We start from the raw sequence: 24,694 nt of genomic DNA, 5'->3' as shown, positions 1-24,694 counted from the left end.
AATTTAGGAAAAAGTCAAAGCCAATTTGCTTCAACTATAAGCTCATAGTCAAAATTACATATAGATATATTCGTGAGAAAAAGTCTGCATAAAGTTTATGAAAGAGACATTTACTAATTAGACTGCTTCAAAAGTTGGTTATAAGTAATAACCAATTGGTGGTTTATGTAATGAGCAGTTGAACAATCAACAAAAACAAGAGAAATGTTGTCTAATTTTAAACTCATGTTGGATTCAACAACAACGTGCCTAAACAGATACTAAATGTTCAAATTTGTTAATCAATAACTACATTTATAATCCAACAACCCAAAATGGTTATTTTTGACTTTGAGGTTGAGGCTGCTTGCTAATTTTCATGTGTGAACTATTAATAAGACGATAAAATATGACAGATTTGGCATCTTATATTTTTGTCTCATATATCCATTACGTAATTTCAGATTTTTGTGATGTTTTTCGTCTGCCGGCCTTCTCAAATCTCTTGGATCTTCAGTTGACTAAACTTTATTAATTTATAGCTTCTCTTTACAACGAATCAAACCAACTAGATTCCTATGGTATGTATTTTATGCATTTGTCTTCAGGTGTATGATCAAATACTAACTAATTTATAGTAATAACTAATAACTAATATTAATTTTGTATGTCAAAAATATCAACACAAAAATATAAATTTATCAATATTCTTATGTTGATAAACTTATGTCTTTGTATTGATATTTAAAATTTACATGTTGTATTGATATAATTATGTCTTTGTATTGATAATTTTAATACACAGAATTGAAAGTTATTAGTTATTACTGTAAATTAGTTTGCACACTAACACAACCCTCTGTCTTCATTCCCTTTTAAATGTTAAATCCCTCCGTTCATGAATAAATGTCTCATTTTTAACTAGTTCGTGTTTCAAGAAATTATTAAACTTTATAAAAGAAAGTGATAGAAAGAATTAGTAGAATGTGGGTCTTATGAAGGTAAATCCCTTAACAAGAACATAGAACAAAGAAAAGAAGTCACGGAAGTAAAGTCCATCGATCAACCTAGAACTGATATTCAAATAATGTGCGAAAGCGTAAATTTCTTGATTAATTGAAAATGATAACAATGTCTCCTATTTATAGTACTCCATCCGTCCACGAAATATATGGTTATTCCATTTTTATCCCTCATTTTAGAAAAATGATAATAAATAGTTTAAGTGGAGAGAAAGAAAATAAGAGAGAGAATAATATAGAGAAGATAGAAAGAAAATGAGAGAGAGAATAATATAGAGAAGCTCTTCTCTATATGAGCTTCTCTATATTATTCTCTCTCTTACTTTTCTTTCTCTCCACTTTAACTATTTATTATCATTTTTTCAAAACGAGGGATAAAAATGGAATGATCCTATTTTTTGTAGACCGAGGGAGTATTAAATACCCCAACTTAAGGAACAAGAAAGTATAATAGAGATATCAGACATATTGAAATCCACATTGTCCTCAAGTGGGAACCAGCGGTGGTTGCTGTTAGTGGTGGTTCCTAACAATAAGGCTGGCGAGCCAGGGGCTGAGTTGAAATTCGAGCGACTGGAGTAGGATAGGAAGATCCCAATAAGCCGATTGGCGGGGCTGGTTATGGTGTTGCGGTTGAGGTTGATCGCAGGGTTGATATCCAAACGACTTGTGCGGGATAGGAGGCTCCCAGCAAGTCGACTGGTGGGGCTGGTTGCGGTGTTGTCCCGACGTCTCCCAGTAGTTAGGCGGGGGATATTAATAACAGGTGCTCGGGTAGCACAGTGGCGGGTTAGAGAGCGGCTGACGCTGGGGTAGACCGTGGTACGGTTGTTGATATGCGGACTGCGTCTGCGTGTGTTACACTTCTGGCGAGTCCGAACAGGAAGGTGAGCGCTACTGCTGGATGCTGGATGTTGTCCTGGTATTGGTGCTGCGGCGGTGGGCAGGCGAACCCATGGTGGGTACCAACAAGAATTTGGGTTTTCTTGCGGGAAAGTATAAGGCACTGGCGGTGGCTGGTAGGGATGGAACGGCTGCACGGGCTGAGGGGGATTGTTTTGATGATGGTGTAAATGGCGTAGTCATATGACATGATGCCAGAAAGAGGCGCGGTTATGGTTCGAGATGGTGGTGATGCGAAGGGTGAGATCACGATGAAAGCACCAATTTTTACCCTTAACAAGAACGTAGAACAAACAAAAGAAGTCGCGGAAGAAAAGTCTGTCGATCAACCAAGAACTGGTATTGAAATAAAGTGGGAAAAAGCGTAAAAGGACAAATAGATAATTTGATATTTCTTGATTAATTTAAAATGATAACAATGTCTCCTATTTATAATGCTAAATACCCTAACTTAAGGAACAAGGGGTAAATAAATAATAAATGATAACAATGTCTAATCAAGAAATACGGGTTGTTCCATGTAGATGGTCTCCTCAAGACTCCCGTTTAAAAACACAGTCTTAACGTCCATCTGCCATACTTCCCAATTCATGTAAGCTGCAATAGACAAAAGAATACGGATCGATTTGAGCATAGCTACTGGGGAGAAGGTCTCATCGTAATCGATGCCTTCCCTTTGGGTATACCCCTTAGCCACTAGTCTTGCCTTAAAGACTTTAACTCGTCCATCGGGTCCACGTTTACGTTTGTATATCCACTTGCTCCTAATGGTACGCCTTCGGGTAGGATAGACAAATCATAGACATCTTTGTCTACCATTGATTGTAGTTCCGAATCCATTGCTTTCACCCATTCGCAATGATCGACATCAGCCTGCGCCTCTGCAAGATTCCAGGGATCAAGTACATTGCTGTCTGAGGAGTGATCCATGCACTGTCCCAAACCAATGTATCTTTCGGGCTCATGAGAGACCCTCCCACTGCGACGCGGCACTACAACATTTGGTGTATTAGTTGAAATTTCTAGAATTATTGTTACACTAGGTGTCTGTTCTTGGTTAATGGAACTTGTGACTGAAGTTAGCTCTTCAAGAGCTATCTCACTGCTGGACTTATGATTAATTACAAAGTCTTCCTCTAAGAATGTGGCATGGGTGCTCACAATGACTTTCTTATCTCAGAGACTATAGAATTCATAAGCTTTCGATCCTCTAGGGTAACCTATAAACACACATACCTCCATCCTAGATTCCAGCTTAGTTGGATCCTTTTTCCAATACATGAGCCGGACATCCCCACACTTTGAGATGTTCCAGATTAGGCTTACGCCCAGTCCACAACTCATATGGGGTAGTAGGAACTTATTTAGAAGGTAAATTGTCTAATATATGGCTTGTTGATAGCAAGGCATGTCCCAAAACGAAATTGGTAACCGTGCATAACTCATCATCGATCGGACCATGTTTAACAAGGTCCTATTCCTTCTTTCAGCTACGCCATTCTGCTGGGGTGTGCCCGGCGCAGTCAGTTGGGATTGAATTCCCAACGCTGATAAGTAGTCCAAAAACTCGGCACTTAGGTACTCGCCTCCGCGATCAGATCGTAGGCATTTGATACTCTTGTCATGACGCGTCTCTACACTAGCCTTAAACTCCTTGAACTTGTCAAAAGTTTCAGACTTGTAGCGCATCAAATAGACGTATCCAATTTTCGAGAAGTCATCAATGAAGGTGATGAAATATCGAAAACCGCCCCTTGCCTCGGTTGACATTGGTCCACACACATCAGTATGAACGAGCTCAGGTACTTCCTTGGCCCTATTACCCTTTGACCTAAAAGGTCTCTTAGTCATCTTGCTTTCCAAACAGGATTCACATTTTGAAAACGGTTCCTTCTCAACACCTTTAATAAGATCTTGATCAACCATAGCATGAATCCTTCTTTCGTTGGCATGACCAAGTCTAAGGTGCCATAAGTACGTTTCGTTCATTGAAATTGAAGGTTATTTTCTTTTCTTAGAAACTTTCGATGTAGTATTGAGTTCTGATTTACGTTGATTAAACTGTGTAGAAGTGATTGTGTACAAATTGTTTTCCATGATACCACGACAGATATAAGAACCATATTTCTTAATAACGCAATTGTCATTAAAAGAAATCGAATATCCATCAAAAGACGATTTAGAAACTGAAATTAAATTTCTTCTAAAAGAAGGTATCAATAAAAAATTCTTCAAAATCAAAAATCTATCACTACTAAAACGTAAATAAACGTCTCCCACTGCAACGGCCGCCACTTTAGTAGCGTCGCCCAGCTGGACTTCGATCTCACGATCATGTAACCATCTTGTCACCTGCATTAAGTCAGGATCAAAACATATATGATCAGTTGCTCCAGTATCAATAACCCATGTATGAGTAGACGTCGAAGCCAAACATGACTCGACTACTAGAGCATGGTGCATACCTGTAGCCTTGCCCTTTTTAGGACAGTCTAGCTTCCAATGACCTTTCTCTCCACACTTGAAGCATTTTCCAGTAGGCTTTTTATCGCCCTTCTTCATGGGAAATGAAAGTTCGTGGTTTTAAAAACAAATCTCATAGTTCATTGGAAAAACCGGAATTCGGGGAAAGGTTTTGGTTTAAAAAGCCAAAAACCCTTATTTAAATCTTAATTAGACATGAAAAATTAAATTCAAATTTAAATCCATGTTCAGGATTAGGAAACTATTAAATTATTCTTATCTATATCATCTAGGATATGAAAATATTCCATAGATATAGAAAATAATCAAAATATTCCTAAAATCTAGGGAAATCTTCCCAAAATATTTTATTTCATTAAATAATAATATTTTTAATGATATCTTTTAATTTAAGAATTAAATAATCATTAAAATAATCATTCATCGATATCTCGTTGTTCGAGGTTTGCACGAATCAACGCGACGAAGATACGCCGGTGATTTGCTCGCCGGAACGGCGAGTTCGCCATCCAGCTTTCGCCGGCGGTGTGCACACGAGGCGCGCCGCTTCCTCTTCCCTCTCCGGCGTGAAAACGCCGCGACCCCCTCCGCCGATCGCGCGACGATCACCGCGGTGCTCCGGCGGCTTCCTCCGACGACCGCGATCCTACCACAACCAGCAACCGCCGCACAAGGTGGCGGAGCTCTCGATTCGGCCTCGCTCTTGCCGGAAGTTGACCAGGGTTGCATTTAGGGTTAGGGTTAGGGTTTAGCACCGGCGGAGAAGATAGCCGCCGCTCTCGGACGAGCAGCGAGCTCCGCCTCCTTCAACCACTGTCAACGGCCGTTGTGGCTGAGCAAGAACTCTGTCGCGGTCTCTACGGCGGCATGGACGAGCCCTTGCTCGTTTTCATGTCGCCGTTGGATCGCTTCGTTCGCTACCAATGGTCGGCGCGATTCGCGAGGCTGCTACAGGACCGACGGTCTTTCCCGGCGGTGTGCACGAGCCCACGCCCGTCAGCGCGTCGCCGGTTGATCGCATCCCAAGCTCCCACTCAATTCGACAACCCTTTCTCGATTATGCGTAGCGCGATCCGTCTCGGTGCGAGCGCCGACGCATCGCACATCTCGTATGATCGAATAATTCAAGTTCTATTGATTCGAATGTTCTTGAGCTCATCATGCATAAAAATAAACAATAAAATACAAGAACATGCTTCGAAATCAAATAACCCATGCATACATGAATTTCACGAAATTTAAATCTAAATAATCAGAGCTAAAGACTTGCTCTGTTACCATTTGAAGGAACTGGCAGCGGAAGCGCATTCGAGTTTCATAATTTAATAATTAATCAAACAAATAAATAATAATAAATAGTTAAAGTGGAGAGAAAGAAAAGTAAGAGAGAGAATAATGTAAGAAGAGTCTTAACTATAGTATTCTCTTTTTTACTTTATTTTTTCTCCACTTTAACTATTTATTATTATTTTTTCAAAACGAGTGCGAAAAAGAAGTGACTCAAGTAACGTGGGATGGAGGGAGTAATAATTGTGATTCTATTCGTGTGAAACTGCTCGAATAATACTTAATCGGGGTAGAAGTGGATTGTCGAGTTTTCCGTATACAAAAGTAAGATTCCATTCTCGCGAACTTGCTCGAAACATGCTTTTCAGTATACCAACCCTAACACATAGCACATCAATTGTGATTGTTGTTGCTATGGTTGCCTACATTAATGAAATTCTAGCCCATTTTGTGAAGTCCGTGGAGCGCGATGTTCTTTCTAAGCTTCTTGATGAGAAGATCATAGACATTCGTCATGTTACGTGGTTTCCACCTTGAGGATAAGGTGGATTTTAACCGTGGGGGAGTTTATACGAGTATATCACTAGAAATCTCCCCACATATCTTTTATCTAGTTTAGTATTGATTTATCATATCTTTCTCATATATTATTAGGATCTTTATTTTCTAATTCATTAAGTTAGGGCTAGTCTTATAAATAGGAGTCATTGCATTATTCTCAATCATCGAAGAAATACAATTATCTTATTTTATTTTCACGCTTTATTTAAATTCTGTATTGTTCTTGTTTTAATCAAAGGGCAAAGCTCCCGCGACTACCTTTTATCCCTCCGCCGATCGCAATCGCAACGTCGGAATCTTGTTTAGGGAATTTATCCCTTAACACAAGGCCACGCAGCCGTGCTGATTAATGAAGCAGATCTACTATTATTGGCGTTGCAAAGGATGAGTCAGAGGAGAGAGAATACGGAGTTGTCTTTTCCTGCAAGGGTATTAATGCTAAATATGAAGGGTATGCCCTAGGGATTGGAGCTGAAGTCGTTCTATAAAAGCAGGAGGAACTTGAAGGAAGGGATATATGGGGAGATCAACACACACACACTGAGTTCCACACTCTACATTGAGAGACACAAAACATGGAGAAGGAAGGATAGAAGGAAGGAGAAAAAAAGTTCCACCGGAAGAATACTCTCTACCTCCTAACTTGGAGGGAGAGAGCCTAGTCTTAGCAAGAATTTACTGTTCGTTTGATGTTTTTAAGCTCCGAGGAGCCGCTACAATCATTCCATTGCTGTTTTGATTCCTGTTTTTTAGCTACAAGTTCTTGAGTTTTTATGATTTCCCAGTTTCCATAGTTTAAATTCTTTGTAAGTTGTGTTTGCAGTTGAATATTGTTATTTTGAGTTGTTAAGTTGTTAACAAATCTAAAATTTTGTGAAATCATTGTTGAAATGAAGTTTTCTGTTGGAGTTTCGGTTAGATCTAGAGTTGCAAAGTTCAATTATGCATCATATGTTATTTCTTTCGTTTGATTATCGTCATACTCCCTCCGTCCCTGAAAATTTGTCACCTATTTCCTTTTTCGTCAGTCCCTAAAAATTTGTCACCATTCATTTTTACCATTTTTGGTAATGGACCCCACATTCCATTAACTCATTCTCCCTCACATTTTATTTTAAAACTAATATATAAAAGTAGGACTCACATGCCACTAACTTTTTCAACTCACTTTCAATTACATTTCTTAAAACCTGTGTCGGATCAAATGGTGACGAATTTTGGGGGACGGAGGGAGTATTTCTTGGATCTATCTTCTTCGTGTCAAATCATTGTTAGATTTATTAGACCTAGTGTTTTAGTGTTTAATTTACGTTAGATCTGAAGTTACATGTTGAGATTTGCATGGGAATGGAGTAGTTATTGTTTGATTTGTTGTTTAATCGGTTGTTTTGCATGGATCTAGGTGTAATTTGTTGGTTTCTCATTTTTCGCTACAGTCATGGCCTGAGTTGTTAGTTTTGCTTGTTTGTTTGAGGAAGAAGACGTCCGGAGTTAGTTAGGAGAACGGGTCTGTGTCACCTTTAGCTTTAGTTGCTTTTTCCAGCTTTATTCGCCGGTACGTCATTAGGAAAGTGGTCCCTGTTACTTTTCTGTTTCGTAGTGTAAATTCCGTGTTTGTCAAATCCGATTGATCAGTCAGGAGTAGTAGTAGTCCAGTCATGTTTTCACATAGTTAAATCCAGTTGATCAGTTAGATAAATTTCTTTTCAGTCCGCTAAGTCAAGTAGGATAAAAACTTAACTCACTCTTTAAGCGTGGCTGCAGCCATCCAAAAATATCCACGACACATGTTGAAACATCTTCATCCTGTGGGATTCGACCCTTACTTCTCTTTACTAGTTAATAGTATTGTGGGTTAAGACTTTGAAGATTCCTCGTTCTGGTTCATGCGCCCAACAGCACATAAATAGATTTTTAAGAGTCGTCTTGATCAGTTAGATTTCCTGTTCATGTCCTGCGTTAATTTTCACTTACTTATATTGCATGAACTAAGAAAAGCGAGTTTTCAGTTTCCTAAATTTAGCACTAATTTGGACACAAAAGCTAAAAGTAATTGTATTCATTATAAAATCCAATCTAAGCTTTCGTGGTTAAAGGTTCACTCTGATATCTCACAACATTATCTCTACCCTTCCTTTCTCCCATTAAAAATGAAAATTTTTCTAAAATAAAAATAATATTATTTCTACTTTTCATCTATTGCTTTTTGTATTATCTTTTCATTAACTCACAAAACAACACAACATAAAATCTCGTGCCAGAAACCAAATGTTTCATATTTATTGGGACGGAAGGAGTATTTAGCATCATTTTAGATGTTAGATTTAGCTTGGTGTCAAACTGCTCCAGGGAATACATTTTATAGCTTTTTCGTAGTTTTTAATAATGTGGATTGTTGAATATTATGAGCAGCTAGACCATTTAGCGTAGAATTCTTAGTAAAAATGCACTAATTCTATGGTTTTTATACGATTAAATTCTCTCTTGTTTTGCTTTTTTTGTTGTTTGAATTATTCATATGCCTTTTTTTTTATTTAATTGATTTGCTACCTGTTGAATGTGTTAGGATTAATTAAATTAATTAGAAAATGAAATAATTAACCTAGAACTAAAATTAATCCACTCTTAATTAATAAAATTCGGGAGAGCAGAGATGTAATGCAGTTATTGGTTTTAGAGATTGTGGAATTAGATGTTATGCATCTAAAGGGGACTTTGATCCTAAAATCTAATCCAGAGATGAAGGTACCGACGGCTATTCCACAACTACAGGGGGGGCGTGGCTGTTGCTGGACCCTGATCATCCCCTCTGTATCCGCCCCGGTGCCTCGGATGGCCAGAATTTGAAGACTACTTGTATCTGTATGCGCGAAGAAGAACACTTGTTGGATTTTTTTAAGTGGGTTATTAATTTTATTATGTTGGACTTTTGGTCTTTGTGCCTTGGGCCTTGTATTTTTTTATTCTTAAATTTGTATGATAATAAAAGAATATGGAAAAGCCCTTGAAAGTTGAATTTGAAAGCCCAAGTAGAGCAGCTCTCCTATGCAAAATACATCTAATCTCCTAAACCGCATAAAAACACTATACAGTAGTTATTATTGCGAAACACTATAATTTGAAATCTGATTATAAATTATGTAGTAGTGCTCTGAGGAGAAAAGATTTCCATGTAGGCTAGTTTCCTAAAATTTAGATTTCTGATAATAAAAATACATTTCTCTTTTGTTTATTTCCATGTCAGCAATCATTAATATTCTCTCATATCTTTTCTTCTTTATTTGTTTAGTTTTCGTATCTTTTATTCTTTAACAACATACACAGTGGTGGAGCCAGGGAGGCCCTTGGACCCCTCACCCTTTCGAACTTTACCTATATATTATATAGAGGGTTGATATGTTGCGATCCACATTGTGAGCGTCTTATAAGCGACAACTGTCGTAGAATTACATATTTCATTTTTGTTATTTTACTTAATATTTTTCCCACTTTGTTTTCATCATCATCTTCTCTTCTCCATCCCTATCCTTCTTTTTAATTTCCATCCATTCTTTATTTCTCCTACCAACTTTCCTCTTTAATCTGCAAATTGAAATTTTATTGTGTAATTTATAACAATCTCTATTACTTTCGATGACATAATTTGCTACTTTCATAGATGTTATTGCAAACTAATTACTAGAAATAATGGATTTCAAAACTGGTTATGTTCACCATGAAATTTTCTCTGCAAAAATCTATTTTGAAAAAAAAAATTAAAATCCCTCTTTGTATGACTTACACAAATTTTTGAAAGCATATGTAGAAACTCATTTGTGAAAAAAAAATAGTTGCAGAAACTCATTGATAATGTGCGAAATTACTAATTCTGCAAGAATAGTAAGAATAGTTTGGTAGTATAACTATTCATTAAATTGTGGGAAGTGGTGATCTTATGGTGATAAAATTAATTGATTAGGTTAATAAATTTAGTGAGAGAAATTTTACAGGTGAGAGAAATTAAAGGTTTGGTGCAAATATTCATATGCAGGAATTTGATAATGAAAGAAATAAACGATACGGTAGCGTGGATTGAGAAGTAGGTTGAAGAAACTAAAAATGGAGAGAGAAAAAATTACAAAGGGAGAAAAGGAAAAAAATTAATTGTGAGATTTGCCAAATCAAAATAGTCGCTCACAAATCCCTCATATAGAGTCCTCAGCATATCATCTCTCATATTATATATGTACAAACAATATAATAAAGTTTGTAGTGGTGCAATTGTTAAGGACGATGCACTTGAAGCTTAGTGATCTCAGGTTCGACTCCTAAGCATGCAGTATTTATATTTTTTTATCATTATCTCCTTAGATTTTTATTGAATATGATGTTAATATTTCACTATTTATAATTTTTATCATTATCTCCTTAGATTTCTATTGAGGGATATTAGTATCTAATATCACGAAACTTTTAAAAAGTTGGATTTTTCCCACGAATTTTAAAATTGACAAATAATATCATGAACTTTACCCCGTGTTTGTTTTTTCCCACGAATGAAAAAATTCTCACAAATAATATTATGATACCGATTTTTTTTCATAATTTCTCGACAACAATTTTGAAAGTTTCAAGTTTTTCAATCTTTGAAGATAGTTTTTCTTGAAGCACACCCTCCAAAATTGTTCTTCAATCTATTAAAATAATATGAATTTTTTCATTCGTGAAAAAAAACAAACTCAGGGTAAAGTTCGTGATATTATTTGCCAATTTTTTAGTTCATGGGAAAAATCCAACTTTTTGAAAATTTCATGATATTAGATGCCAATATCCCTTCTATTGAATATAATGTTAATATTTCACTCTGAATCCTTAGATTTCCTCTTGAGATTTGAATATGTTTATGTTTTACTGTTAGATATTCTAATGTTAATAACTTCGTTTATTTTCTCAATTAATTTATAATCTTATAGCTAGTAATGTTGTATAAATAATTTTATTTTGTAACTATTAAGAATAATTTTCATAATTTAAGAACATAAGTATGTAAATACTACTCACTCTTTCCCACTTTAGGAGTCCCAGTTGAGTTCGACACGGGTTTTAAGAAATATAAAGGAAAGTTGGTGAAAAAAGATAGTGGAATGTGAGTCCTACTTTTATATATTAGTTTTATAATAAAATGTGAGTCCTACTTTTATATATTAGTTTTATAATAAAATGTGAGTGGAAAAAGGTGAGTGGAATGTGTGGCCTATTACTAATTTTGGAATATTCCAACCGGGACTCATAAAGTGGGACATCCAAAAGTAGTAAATCGGGACTCCTAAAGTGGGACAGAGGGAGTAGTATAATAATATTATTTAATATCAATTTTAATGATATGCTATTTATAATTAAAAATTTAGAATAGAAAATAACTCTTTCATTTCATAAATAAGTATATAAATTAGCAAAATTAATCTTAATCTTATGCTTTTTATTATAAAAAAAATATTCTTTAATTATATCGATGTTGATGTTGACGTTGACGTTGTCAATGTATCTCTATTTTTATTACTATCTTCTAGTTATCTCATTATCCATCTCTCACATTTTTATTACCATCTCTCTATTACTTATGTTCGAGTTAATTTCATATTGTAGATACTGAAATAACTTGACACCGAAACAAATTAACAAAATTTAACAGTAATTTAGGCTCCCCATGATTAAAATTCTGGCTTCGCCAATAAACATACATATTTTCTCCTAAATTTTTATTAGAACTTTCAAGTGTCGTCTCTCTCGAAAAGTGCTAGTTTTTAGCCTTGGTCTTTGTTCATATATATATGCTTGAATTTCTAATATAATTTACACGTTTTCTACTTTGTTTTTAAAATGGGGAAAACAAAAATAAGAGAGAGACTATGAAATCACAAACCAGAGCTAAAGATTTCGAAACTTAAAATTGATCAAATACTAGGAAATACAAAAAAGAAAAAAAAGAAAAAAAAAAGAAAAAAAAGAGAAAAGATAGCATTGAAAAAAATGCTATTTTATTTTATCAAAAACTAATCTTGAAATAATGTGATTTAGGTGAAAGAGAGAGAAAGTTAGGGAGAAGAATTGATGTTATGGTTGCAGGAAGAAAGATAAGAACGAGAGGAAGAAAATTCATAAAAGAAATATACAAGAGAAAATTAATCATATTGCTGACATGGAGATAAACAAAAAAGAATTGTATTTTTATTAAATTTTAGGAAACTAGACTACGTGGGATTAGTAGCTCACAATGCGCCAATATTGATCATGCAGCATATCTTTTATCATGCTCTGAGTACTTGGCAGCAATATTTTGTTAATGTAGTTTCGTTTTAATTATGCAAGTAGTAGTAATTTATAATTTTATTAATTATGCATCAATATTTTCTTAAAAAATGAAGGAAAATTTATTAAATTTTAAATTTATATTTTTCTCATAATTGTTAGGTTCTTATTACTTATTCAAGAGATGATAATTGTTCCCAAAAATAATACAAAATTGCTTACTTGTATAAGTTGTCTTAGTCCAAAATATTCCTTTTTTAGCTTCAATATCGACAAGTTGATTCGTCTGTCTCGCAGAACTTTATTCGGATAACTTCTTGTGTCTGAATTTATAACTCCTTATACTTCCTCCGTTCCTAAAGAATATGTATTTTGGGATCGGCCGGCACGAGTTTTAATGTAAAATTGGTAAAGTAAGAGAGGTAGAAAGAAAAAGTAATTAAAATATTGTTGCTAGATAATTAAAGTACAGTAGACATAATTAATCTTTGTAAGATACGGTATTTTCAGTTGTCATTACTATAAATAGCCCCGCACATTTTTTGGGTAGCTTCCATAGTAAATTAATAGCGAGTCATACTCCTAGTACTATCATTATGCATTTTCTCTCAAGTTTTAAATTATTTCGTTTCTAGGGATCAATAATCATTTGTTTTAACAATTTATATTTCATAATTATAAATTTTATATTTCCTCTATTCCAAAAAAATATGTGTATTTGGGACGGCAGGAGAATTAAGAAATAATTAGTAAAATAAGAGAGATAATGAGAATGATATAATAAAATAAGAGAGAGGAGGAAAATAATAGTTAAAGTAGTTTTAGTGGATAGTGGGACTTATATTATTAAATTGATATAACTTTCTAAAAATGAAATATATATATTTTTATTGGACGGACAAAAATCGAAAGTGTATATATTTTTATTGGACGGAGATGGTAAAATATCGAACACTGGTTGGTCGAGCACTCGAGCTAATCGGTTTCTTTTTCAATCCAATAAAATTTTAATCTAGATGAAACATCTATAACTATTTGAGAAAAAAAATTAAAATATCTAATATGAATATAATATTATAATTACTTATGTGCTCATTCGATAGCGTACAATATTCTAATACATTAAATGTTGTCCACCAACCTGAATTTATCATATTTTTAACTAAATTTGACATTATCATCAATTAGTCGTGTCAAATACAAAAATGAAGTAGACATGAAAAAAGAGATTTACGCAACTGATTTATAATAAAAATAGAGATCCGTCGCTACAATAAAAAAATCCAATAAAGACACTCTTTAACGCTACTAAGGATACTAATTTACGTATCTAATTATACCCCTTAAGCTTTATAAAGTCTTCTTAGTATTCTAATTAAAATTATAAGACATAAATAAAATTGTTCTGAAAAAGGTGAAAGATTAAAATAATTTTCTCTCAACTTAGAGACTTTCTTTTAGGTCTTAAATTATGATTATTTAACACGTAATTGTATCCCAATTTTTGTATCATTAAGAGATAAGTTTTTTATAGTGCGTTTTCCTGATATAGATAGATTGTACTTTCTTCGTCCTTGAAATTTTTTCACATTTTTTTGCACTCATTTTATAAAATAATAATAAATAGTTAAAATGGAGGGAGAGTAAAGTAAGAGGGAGTATAATAGCACAAAAAATACTTGCAAGTATACATGGTAGATCTAGTATAACTAAAGGTCAGTATCAGGATATCGAACACAAGGAATAAGATTGCAATTGCCTATTACTCCCTCCATCCCACTATAGGAGTCTTCTCTACGTTATTCTCTCTCTTACTTTATCATTTCTACACTTTAACTATTTATTATGATTTTTACCAAACAGATGTGCAAAAGTGACCGGTACTCCTAAAATGAGACACGAAATTTTTGGATTTGGATTTATAAACTAGACATAAATAAATAAATAATATAAACATAAAAAAATAATAGAAAGCATCCTACTGAATGTAGAGTTTTAGGAACCACAATTAAAAGCTTCCTTGAATTACAGTCTCTAGAGTTGTTAAGCTGATCCTCCAATCCTCACTTCTTCCATTCCAAATTCCACATATTATTCTTCCATCCTCTATTAAAGCGGAGCTCTGCAGATTCCTAAATTATTCTCTCTCTTACTTTACACTCTCTCAAATATTTATTATTATTTTTATAAAATGAGTGTACAGAAAAATATGACAAACTTTCGGAGACAGGAGAGAATAATATAGAGATGATTTTAAATCCTATGAATTCTCTATATTTTATCTTGAAGGGTAAAATATGGAGATGACTTTATGTTAGGATTGGTATACTGAAAAGCATATTTCGAGCATGTCGAACGGATAGAGTTGCTTGTATACAATAAATTCTACAATCCACTTTTAACCCAAGGCGAGAAGAAGTAATTTTATCGCATTGATGTTTGTTTGTGCATTTATAAGATGTTTCTCAAACATTTAAATGTATAAGAAGCAAATAAGTCTAATTCTTCTACATAGTAGACTGGTCGTGAACGACGTTCACAGAAGGTGACGCAGTCGGTTCTTTGTAGAAGAGAAATAGAATTTCACAACCTAGATAGGCTTTGGCTACCTATCGTGAAAGGTTGCAGTGTCCGTCCGCATGTTTCCTTACCTTAGGAAATAAACGACACTGGTATGGTATAGCACTGAAGGATCTAACAGTTGAGATAAGTCTTTCTTGCTATTTACCGAAAGACGAGGTCTCGGTGATTGTTATTTCTTAATCATTGTTGACATAACATTGAGCATACGATATTGATTATGCACTACTTTGATTTATCAAATGGTGCGGATTTTTCGCAATCCAAGAATCCCGATATCTTGGGTAGTGGTGATCAATGTCTAGAGGTGCTAGTATTGTTATTGCAATGAATCGTGTGCTGGGTGAGTCCAGTTTGATAATATCCTCAAGAGGTGTTCGAAAAAAGGTTTTATTATTCGAAACCCGGCCAGTTGGAATTTATTCCAGAATAATAAATAAAGATTTTGAACTAGACAACTCTTGGAAAAAGATATTAATTAATTAAAGTCAAATAGCAGACTTAAATTAATTAATGGATATTTATATCTTAAACACGAGAAATAATAAATTAAAGAGGTAAAAGCCCAGATTACTCGTAATTTGGGATTGGACGGGCAGTCAATATTATTATACTATAGTGGATGATAATAATATTCTGTTTGGACTTATATTAAATTGGGGCTCAATTTAATTAGTAAAAGTCCAACAGGTTTGGCCCAAGTCCAACCTCCATGGATCCCTAATCTGGCCCACCATAACTCAATATAAAAGGAGATTAGAAAGGAGACTTAATAGAATTTTAATCATTAATTTTCGTGCTCCCCTCTGGGAGTGGACGAAAAATTGATTTTTGACAAAACTGATATTATGTCTTCTTTCTAATCAAGTCCTTTTCGATTCTGACAAGCTTTGCCCACCCAAAGGTCATAATCTGAGTTCGGGATACAAATTAGAAGATTAATGGTTGAGTACGAAGATCATCTCGTGGAGAAGGAGCAAGCAATCGTCGATTCTTTGGAGAATCAGATCGGTAACCCTAATCCGTAGAATATCATGAATTAGGGTTTAATTCCTTAAAGCATGATTTATTTGTGTTCTTGTATGCAATTTGCTTTTTTAACATGTGGTTAATTGATCCCATAATCGGTCAAATAGATCTGAATGCATGATTTATTTGTGTATGCATGTCTTCCGCTGTGAAGGGGCACCAATCCCCAGCACTTTAAATCCCATATTTTATCTTAAGGTTAAAATATAGAGATGTCTTTAAATCCCATGACTTCTCTATATTTTATCTTGAAGGGTGTAATATAGAGATTACTTTAAATCCCATATTTTATCTTCAAGAGAGTAATATAGAGATGACTTTAAATCCCATGAATTCTCTATATTTTATCTTGATTACCTTCTAGCAATATCTGAGATTCATATATTTGTATCTATCGGTGGTATCAAAGCATTAGCAAATCAAATTGATGGCCATCTATTGATTTTCAATATTTAGAATGGGTAGCTCAAGTTTTAGATTGGAGGGTATAGATGATTTGAGAAGCGATAGAAAGAGAGAGATGTGAAGATTGAAGAAGATAAGTACGATTGCAATATGTGGAAAATCGATGGATAAAATAGAAAGTGATTATTATCCATAAAACACACGCGTCCCCACATGCCCGCAGCGCACCGTCGACGCTTTTTATCCACTTGTCCCTCATTCATGCATTCTTCCAACTCCTTTTCCAACTCCTTTTTATTATTATTATTATTATTATTATTATTATTATTATTATTATTATTATTATTATTATTATTATTATTATTATTATTATTATTATTATTATTATTATTATTATTTTATTTTATTTTATTTTTTTTTATTTTTTCTTCTAGGCTCATCATTTTATTACCAAACTCGACCCCACCATATTTGTATAGTATATAGATTTGGAATGGATAATATCCGTTTCCTACTCCAGTGGTTTAGGGCTATATGAAAAAAAGAACAAATTTTGAGTTGATTTTACTAGTTAGTTGAAACATCCAGTCTTTGTTAGAGCACTATATCGTTTCAAAATAAATGATGTTTAATCAGTGGTTGCAATGTATAATGAAATTATGCAGAGAATTAATTATGGTCTAATTGCTTTAGTTAACAATTTAATGGGAAGAATACAAAAGGAAATTGAAACCCAGTGCTACCGTCCGATGGTTAACAGCTCGCGTGGGTAGTCATGTTTTATATGTCACTTTTATCCGTCTAGTTTAAAGTGAAATATTTTTCTTATTTCAATATCCTATTTAAAATGGCATATTTTAATTTAAAAATATGACATTAACTATTGTATTTTCTCTCCTAATTTGTTATTTCGTCATTTAACGTACAACAAACGATAATATAAATTATCATCGCGGAAAAGAAATGTATCACTTTGAATGAGATAGGGAAAGTAATAACAAATTGGGTTGATTATGTTTCAAAGTCTCATTATTGCCAAAAAAATTTTGGACTCGTATATTGGCATACTCTCAATCCAAAAAAGAATAGTTTTATTTATGGATCATATGAATTTTAATTCGCAATTGGTAAAATAAAAAAATATATAGAAATTGGTGTGTAGATTAGTAGAAAAAATGGAAGAATAATTGTTGTAAATAAAAATAGGCTAATTTTGATGGATGGACAAAAATAGAAAATAGTAGAACTGAAACCAGATAAATAAATAAATAAAAACTCAAAAATATGTATTCATGCGGAATGATAAAACTGAAACTAGAATAAGATAGATTTTGTATTTAAATAATGATTGTAGATATATTTATTGTATGTTGAACATAATATGTGTAAAATAAAACATATATTGATTGTATGTTATAGGTATTGTATCCTTTAAATATGATTGTGTTGATTTCACCTTTGTTCCACAAGAGTATATACTCTCTCTTCTATTAAAAATTAAACGATTTCATTTTTTTATTATCCTATTAAAAATAAAATATTTGTTTAAATAGAAACAATACTATCTCAATTTTTTTTTTCTTTCTTACTTTATTCTCTATTGATTAATTCGCAAAATAACACTGCATTAAATTTCATTCCGGAAACCAAATGTTTCATATTTATCGAGACGTTAGAAGTATTATTTTCTTTTTAGTCTGTCCCATAAGAGTTTTTACACTCTAATTTTGCAAATTATTTTCTCTGCGCTGAGGTGAGACTCATTTTCTACTAATAATATTTTAATTATCTATTCTGTCTATATCTCTTTTACTTTACTAATTGTGTATTAAAATTTATGCCTAATCAAAGTGCATACTCTTATAGGTAAAAGAAAGTATTTATTTACGTCTAATGTTACAGTCAATATAATAATTAACTCGATCAACATATATTAGATCACAATCAACATATATTAGAAATTCAATCAACAAATATTAAAAATCTATTCAACAAATATTAAAAATACAATTAGAATATATATTAAAAATTCAATCTAACATATATTAGAAACTCAATCAGTATATAGTAGAAACTCAACTAAGTATGTAGTAGAAATTCAATCAACATATATAAAACATATTCATTATATATTACAAACTCAACCAACATATACTATAACAAAACTCAACCAAGTATGTAGTAGAAATTCAGTCTAATACATATTCATTATATATTACAAACTCAACCAACATATACTATAACACAATCAAATATATAGTTGAAACTCAATCAGTATATATATTAAAATTTCAATTAGATTTAGTAAAAACTAAATTCAATTAGTATATATTAGAAACTCAATTAAGTACATGTCTATTGAACACAAGTAGCATACCAATTTTCTTTATGAACATATGCAACTTGAGTTTCGTTATAATCCTCATAAAATCTTATTTAATTTATTATACTACTATTTATGAAAATAATTTAATTTAAGTGTTATTGAGATATTTAATATTTAAAATATTGTAAAATTACCAGCATGCAATTGTCCTACTATAACAAGAAACGTGTGGATGCTACGTGGAGGAATCAACTCCGTTAGATTTGAAAATCGAGTGGTCCAAATTTAGCCTTAGTAACATATACTTCCTCCGTCCCAGATAATTCGAGTCAGTTTGTCATGGCACAGGTATTAAGAAATGTTTGTTTGACTTTGATTTAAATGAAGATAGGTAGTGAAAATGGGTCCCACCTTGTTTCTTTTTCTTCTATTTTTATGGAAATCTTGAATTAGTGATGATTTAAGTATAATTAAAAATTTTTGTTCAATTCTTTAATTGTAATAAGTGTTATAATCTGCACAAAATTAAAATTTGCTGCTCAATTCTGCATCTCAAAATTCTGTTGCTCAAAAATTCTCAAAATACAAATCTGCACAGATTAGAAACCAAACTGCCTCTTTCGTACAACTCCACAAAATACAAATTCTAAATGAGAGTTTAATCAAATTACATTTGGGGATTTTTGGGAGGGAAATCCCAAATCCCACAATACTTAAACTAAATTTTTCGGAGGGAACTTAGGAGAGAAATGCCAACTACCACTAGCTATAAAAGGACTACCTACACAACTAAAGAAGAGTTTAAGAAGTATTGCCCTCTGAAAATTTTCATCATAGGGCTACGGAGTCTGCTGCTGGAGACACTGCCGGAGACAAAGACTCACGCATCATAGGAGTGGACACCAAAAATCTGATAGCTCAAAGTTTGCTACAATCGAGCCATTTAGGTAAAGTACCATATGGAGGTTTTGTCAAAGCAACAAAGGAATTTGGAGTGAGCAGGAAGACAATACATAGAATCTGCGCAGAGGCCAGCAAACAAATCCAGAGTGGAGTACCTGTGAGCATAAAAGATCGTGTTAAAGGCTTCAAGCGCAAGGATGAAATTCAGCTTGATGAAAATAGGGTAAGAACTCTTTCATTCCTTGAAAGATCTACCATCCGCAAGATGGCTGTCAAACTTGATTTAAGTAAGAGTACAGTAGGCAGGATGGTGAAAGCAGGAGATCTGAGGCCACACATAAATGCTGTGAAGCCCCTACTTACTGCTTCAAACAAGTTAGCATGAATTATATGGGGTCTCACTCATGTTCAGCATGTGGTACACAATGGTATGCCCAAATACCACACAATGTACAATGTAGCGCACATTGTTGAAAAATAGTTTTTCATGACTAAGCCTACGGATAGATACTACCTGCTACCAGATGAGGAGGAACCATATAGGTCATGTAAGTCAAAGCGGTTCATCACAAAGGTGATGTTTATGTGTGATGTGTGTAGACCATACTTTGGAGAAGATGGAGATGTCATATTTGATGGAAAAATAGGCATCTTTTTTCCATTCACAAAAAAAGAGCCAACAAAGACAAAATCCAAGAACAGACCAAGAGGCACCTTGGAGACAAAGCCCCTTCAATCAGTGAACAAGGCAGTCATGAGAGAATGCTTTATTCAAAAGGTACACTGGTTTTTGTTCCAATTTTTTATTCCAACTGTAACAAATCATACTCCAGACCTCACACAAGCAACAATGATGCAGATCATACCAGCAATCAAGGCTAAATGGCCAGATAACATGAGCAAGGAGATATTCATTCAACAAGACAATGCCAGACCTCACATCATGCATAATGATGTAGAATTTCAGTCAGTTGCAAACACAGATGGGTTCAAATTCCATATCATTTGCCAACCAGCTAATTCCCTTGATTGTTATGTGTTGGACTTTGGTTTTTTCAGAGCCATCCAGTCTATACAAGATGACAAATTGGCTAGGGGAGTGGATGACTTGTTGAGTAATGTGCAAAGCTCTGTTGAAGAACTTAGTGCACAAACACTCAACAATGTTTTTCTGACTCTTCAAGGTTGTTTAACAGAGATTTTAAAGGTGGAAGGGGGAAATGGCTACAAAACTCCACACATAAACAAAGAAAGGTTATCAAGGCTGGGGATACTTTCAAACACATTGGAGGTTGAAGAACATATTGTGAAGGCTGCATTAGCATACCTCCAACAGCCAGAAATTGATGTTAGCACATCATATGACATCTCAGGTATCAGTAGAGCTGTAGGCTTCTATGTTCAGTAAGTAGGAAGCATGTTTTGGTAGTTGGGTGTGGAAGTCTCAAGATTAGGTGTGGATTATGCTATCAACTATTTTTTGTCATCTTTTGTAAAGCCTCTAAACCTACATGTGTAGGGGTGGCTTCTAAAATCTTAATCCCTCAGAAAATTGTCACCATATGGCAACCTCCAAACCATAAATGTGTAAGGGGTGGCTTCTAAGGCTACCTAACTAACAAAACAACCTCCTAACCATGTAAATGGATGGCTTTTGTAATGTCAGTGTATGGTGTTTATGAAACATTTTCCCTCAGATATTGGTGCTTATATAAACTCACAAATAAGCCTCCTAACCTAACAAGAGGGGTGGCTTAGTAATCAACACATATCAGTAATAGCAACATACAACAAATCATCATAGGGAGTCTACATGGAACAGATCAGTTAACAGCAACACAATTAGCATCATCTCAATATCTGCATAGAACAGATCACAAGGAACGACATTCAATTAGCAATTACTAATGCACACAACCTCCAACCCACACAAACACACCAACAACCACAGACTCACCCTCAAACAAACACCCTCAGCCTCTAACCCATCATCAAACCACAGCCTCCAACCCACAAAAACAACCACGGCCTCAAACACAACATCAAACCACAGCCTCTAACCCAAATAAACAACCACAGCATCCAACCCAACTAAAAACCACAGCCTTCAACCCAAACAAACAACCACAACCTCCTACCCAATAAAAAAAAAATAATAAAATTGAGGGACAACATACTTAGATTAAATCTAAAATCCCAAGCAGCAAAATAACAAGAATCTACCTCTCAAAGTCATAATACACGATGGGGGGGAGGGCTTGAGCTAGATCGGTAGGGGAGGCTGGTGGACCGTGGGAGGGGGTGGTTGGTGGTGCAGGACCGTTGTAGGGGATAGCTGGCGGTGGTGGCCCGTTGTAGGGGGTGGCTATCTTCTACTAGACTTCTTCTACTATTTGAAAAAACAAAAGGTTTTAAAAATTTTGAAAAAAAAACTTGTAAAAACAAAGGAAATACTAATGCAGATAAAACACAAAGAGAAACCAAATTTGATAAGAGAACTCCAGGGATGTGCTTTCACAGTTATGATTATACAAATTCCAACTACAACACCCTAACACAGTTCATACTTCACTAGAACGAGTCACTATCATATTGTCCATGCGGCACAAAGTGGATTGTAGACACTATGGTTGTCAATCCTAGATTAATAACTCCTAAGACTCTTAATGTTCTCGCTCTCAATTAACAGTGTCGTTTTAAGGGAAGCTAATTGTAACCTCAACTAAGCTCTTCTAGCTCGCCAACCTCCTCTCATGATTATGTAGCAAGCCAATAAATCATCACAGGATGTGTCACTCAAACGTGAAGCAATTATCCACACTTCGAATAGAAGCAAAGTAATGAACAAAACGGATATTAAATAAATAGGAACTGTATAACCAAAGTAGCTACTAACACATCCCTAGAATTCTATAAGTTTAGTTACACATGATAGAATAATCTAAAAACATAGTTTGTAGGGAAAACAAAGAAAACATAAGAACTAAATTGATAAAACCCAAAGGGAGAATCTTTGTAGCTTTGATCTTCTCTTGAATTCTTCTTCAAACACATTGAACTTGATAAACAATAGAAGAATTCTCAAAATATTCTTGCTCTGGAATTATGCAACAAAGAATCCTTATTGATGAAGCTTGAGGGGATATTTATAGCTTTCAATTCGTGTCCCATAATTATGGAAAATATTCAGCACAGTATTGTAAATCTTGGGAAGAAAGTAGGTCAAATTTGTGCATTTTGTCCAGCAGTCGCTGTGTTTTGTTCCATAGCTTATGTCTCTTGATCCGCGGTCGCTGCTCCTGTTTCAGCGGTCGCTGGCGATCATCGCGTCTGTAGCTACTGGATCTCCTGGAGCGGTCGTTGCGCACACCGCATCGGTCGCTGGGCGTGTTCCTCTTTTTAAGCTCAACTTTCCTGAAGCGGACCGTTACCTGTTCAGCAGTCGTTGGTGGCCAACGATAGCTGGCTGTGTTGCAGCGGACTGCTGGACCTCTCGAATGTTCTAGATTTCCAACTTTGACTTTTAGCTATCTTTTTAGGCTCTAATTTGCACATTTTTCACAAAACACGTCAAAAAACTAAAATAGATAAAATACACTCCCTCCGTTCCTGCTAAGATGACACATTCCTTAGCCGGCACGAGATATTAGGAGTTATTGATTAATGTATATAATTGAAGAGAGAAAGGGTGGGCGAAAGTATTAAAATAGAGAGAGAAAGAAAGATGAATATTTTAATAGGGGTGAAAAAAGTGGTTGAGTATATTAATTGGAGAGAGAAAATTTACAAAAAAGGAAATATGTCATCTTAGTTGGGACAAACTAAAAAGGAAAACGTGTCATCTTAAGTGGGACGAAAGGAGTACAATTTAAGGACATATAATACAACTTTAAAACTCAAAACGGACCAAATAATAGCCTTAAAACAGTACAAAATTCGACCATACAAATGCATGCAAATTCACAACAGTGATGCTATCCGATTTTAATGTGGCCTATAATCATTTCAACTTAATTAATATTTCGGTCGGTCCCTAATAAATGTTTGATATCTTTAATACGAATGGATTTTAATAAATGTTCAATTTCATTTTTATTATTTTTAGTAAGTGGACCTCATAATCATTAACTCATACTGCACATAATTATTACTTCTCCTTCTCATAAAAATAAACTAATGGGATAACACGAATTTTAACGCGTAACTGATAAAATAAAAGAGAAGGAGAAAAGTGTTTCAAATATTGTAGTAAATAGTGGAGCCCATAAATAAATACTCTCTTTCTTCCTTAGTAGTGGGGACATTTTTTTGGGCACGAAAATTAAGAAAAATGTGTGTAATGTAGTAAATAAAAAGATACTAATAAAATAGGAGAAAGAACAGAGACATTAAAGTAAGATAGATGGAAAAATAAGAGTGGGAAAATGTATTACACCCCTTGTACCACAAAAGATGTCACACTTGTGGGACGGCACGTAGTTTTAAGAGATTTTTGTTTTGTGTGTTAGATGAGAAGCGAAAATATAATATTTATATTATTGTGAGAGTAAAATTTTTCTAAAAATGAAAATGTAACATATTCAGTAGGACAAACTGAAAAGGAAAATGAGATATCTTTTATATGATGGAGGAAGTACTTTTTACTAAAAAAAAGGAAATGATTGTACTACTATGTAATCTCATAACGATAAAAATGACTTAACTACTATGAAATGAAGGAAATACTTCATAAATATTTTCATAAATGGATATGAACTATTTATGTATGATGAACTAAAAAGGACGGACTCCATAAATGTTTCTAAAGTTAGAGAAGAGAGTTCATACTAGTTTCTAGGGACAAAGTTTATACTTTAAGGAGGGAGTGTAAAATACTAGTGTACTATAGTATAGTGTATACACAGAGCACGGAGATTCGTGACAGAAT

Source organism: Salvia hispanica, chromosome 4 (assembly GCF_023119035.1).
Source record: "Salvia hispanica cultivar TCC Black 2014 chromosome 4, UniMelb_Shisp_WGS_1.0, whole genome shotgun sequence".
Lineage (NCBI taxonomy): Eukaryota > Viridiplantae > Streptophyta > Magnoliopsida > Lamiales > Lamiaceae > Salvia > Salvia hispanica.
This window is presented reverse-complemented; position numbering follows the sequence as displayed.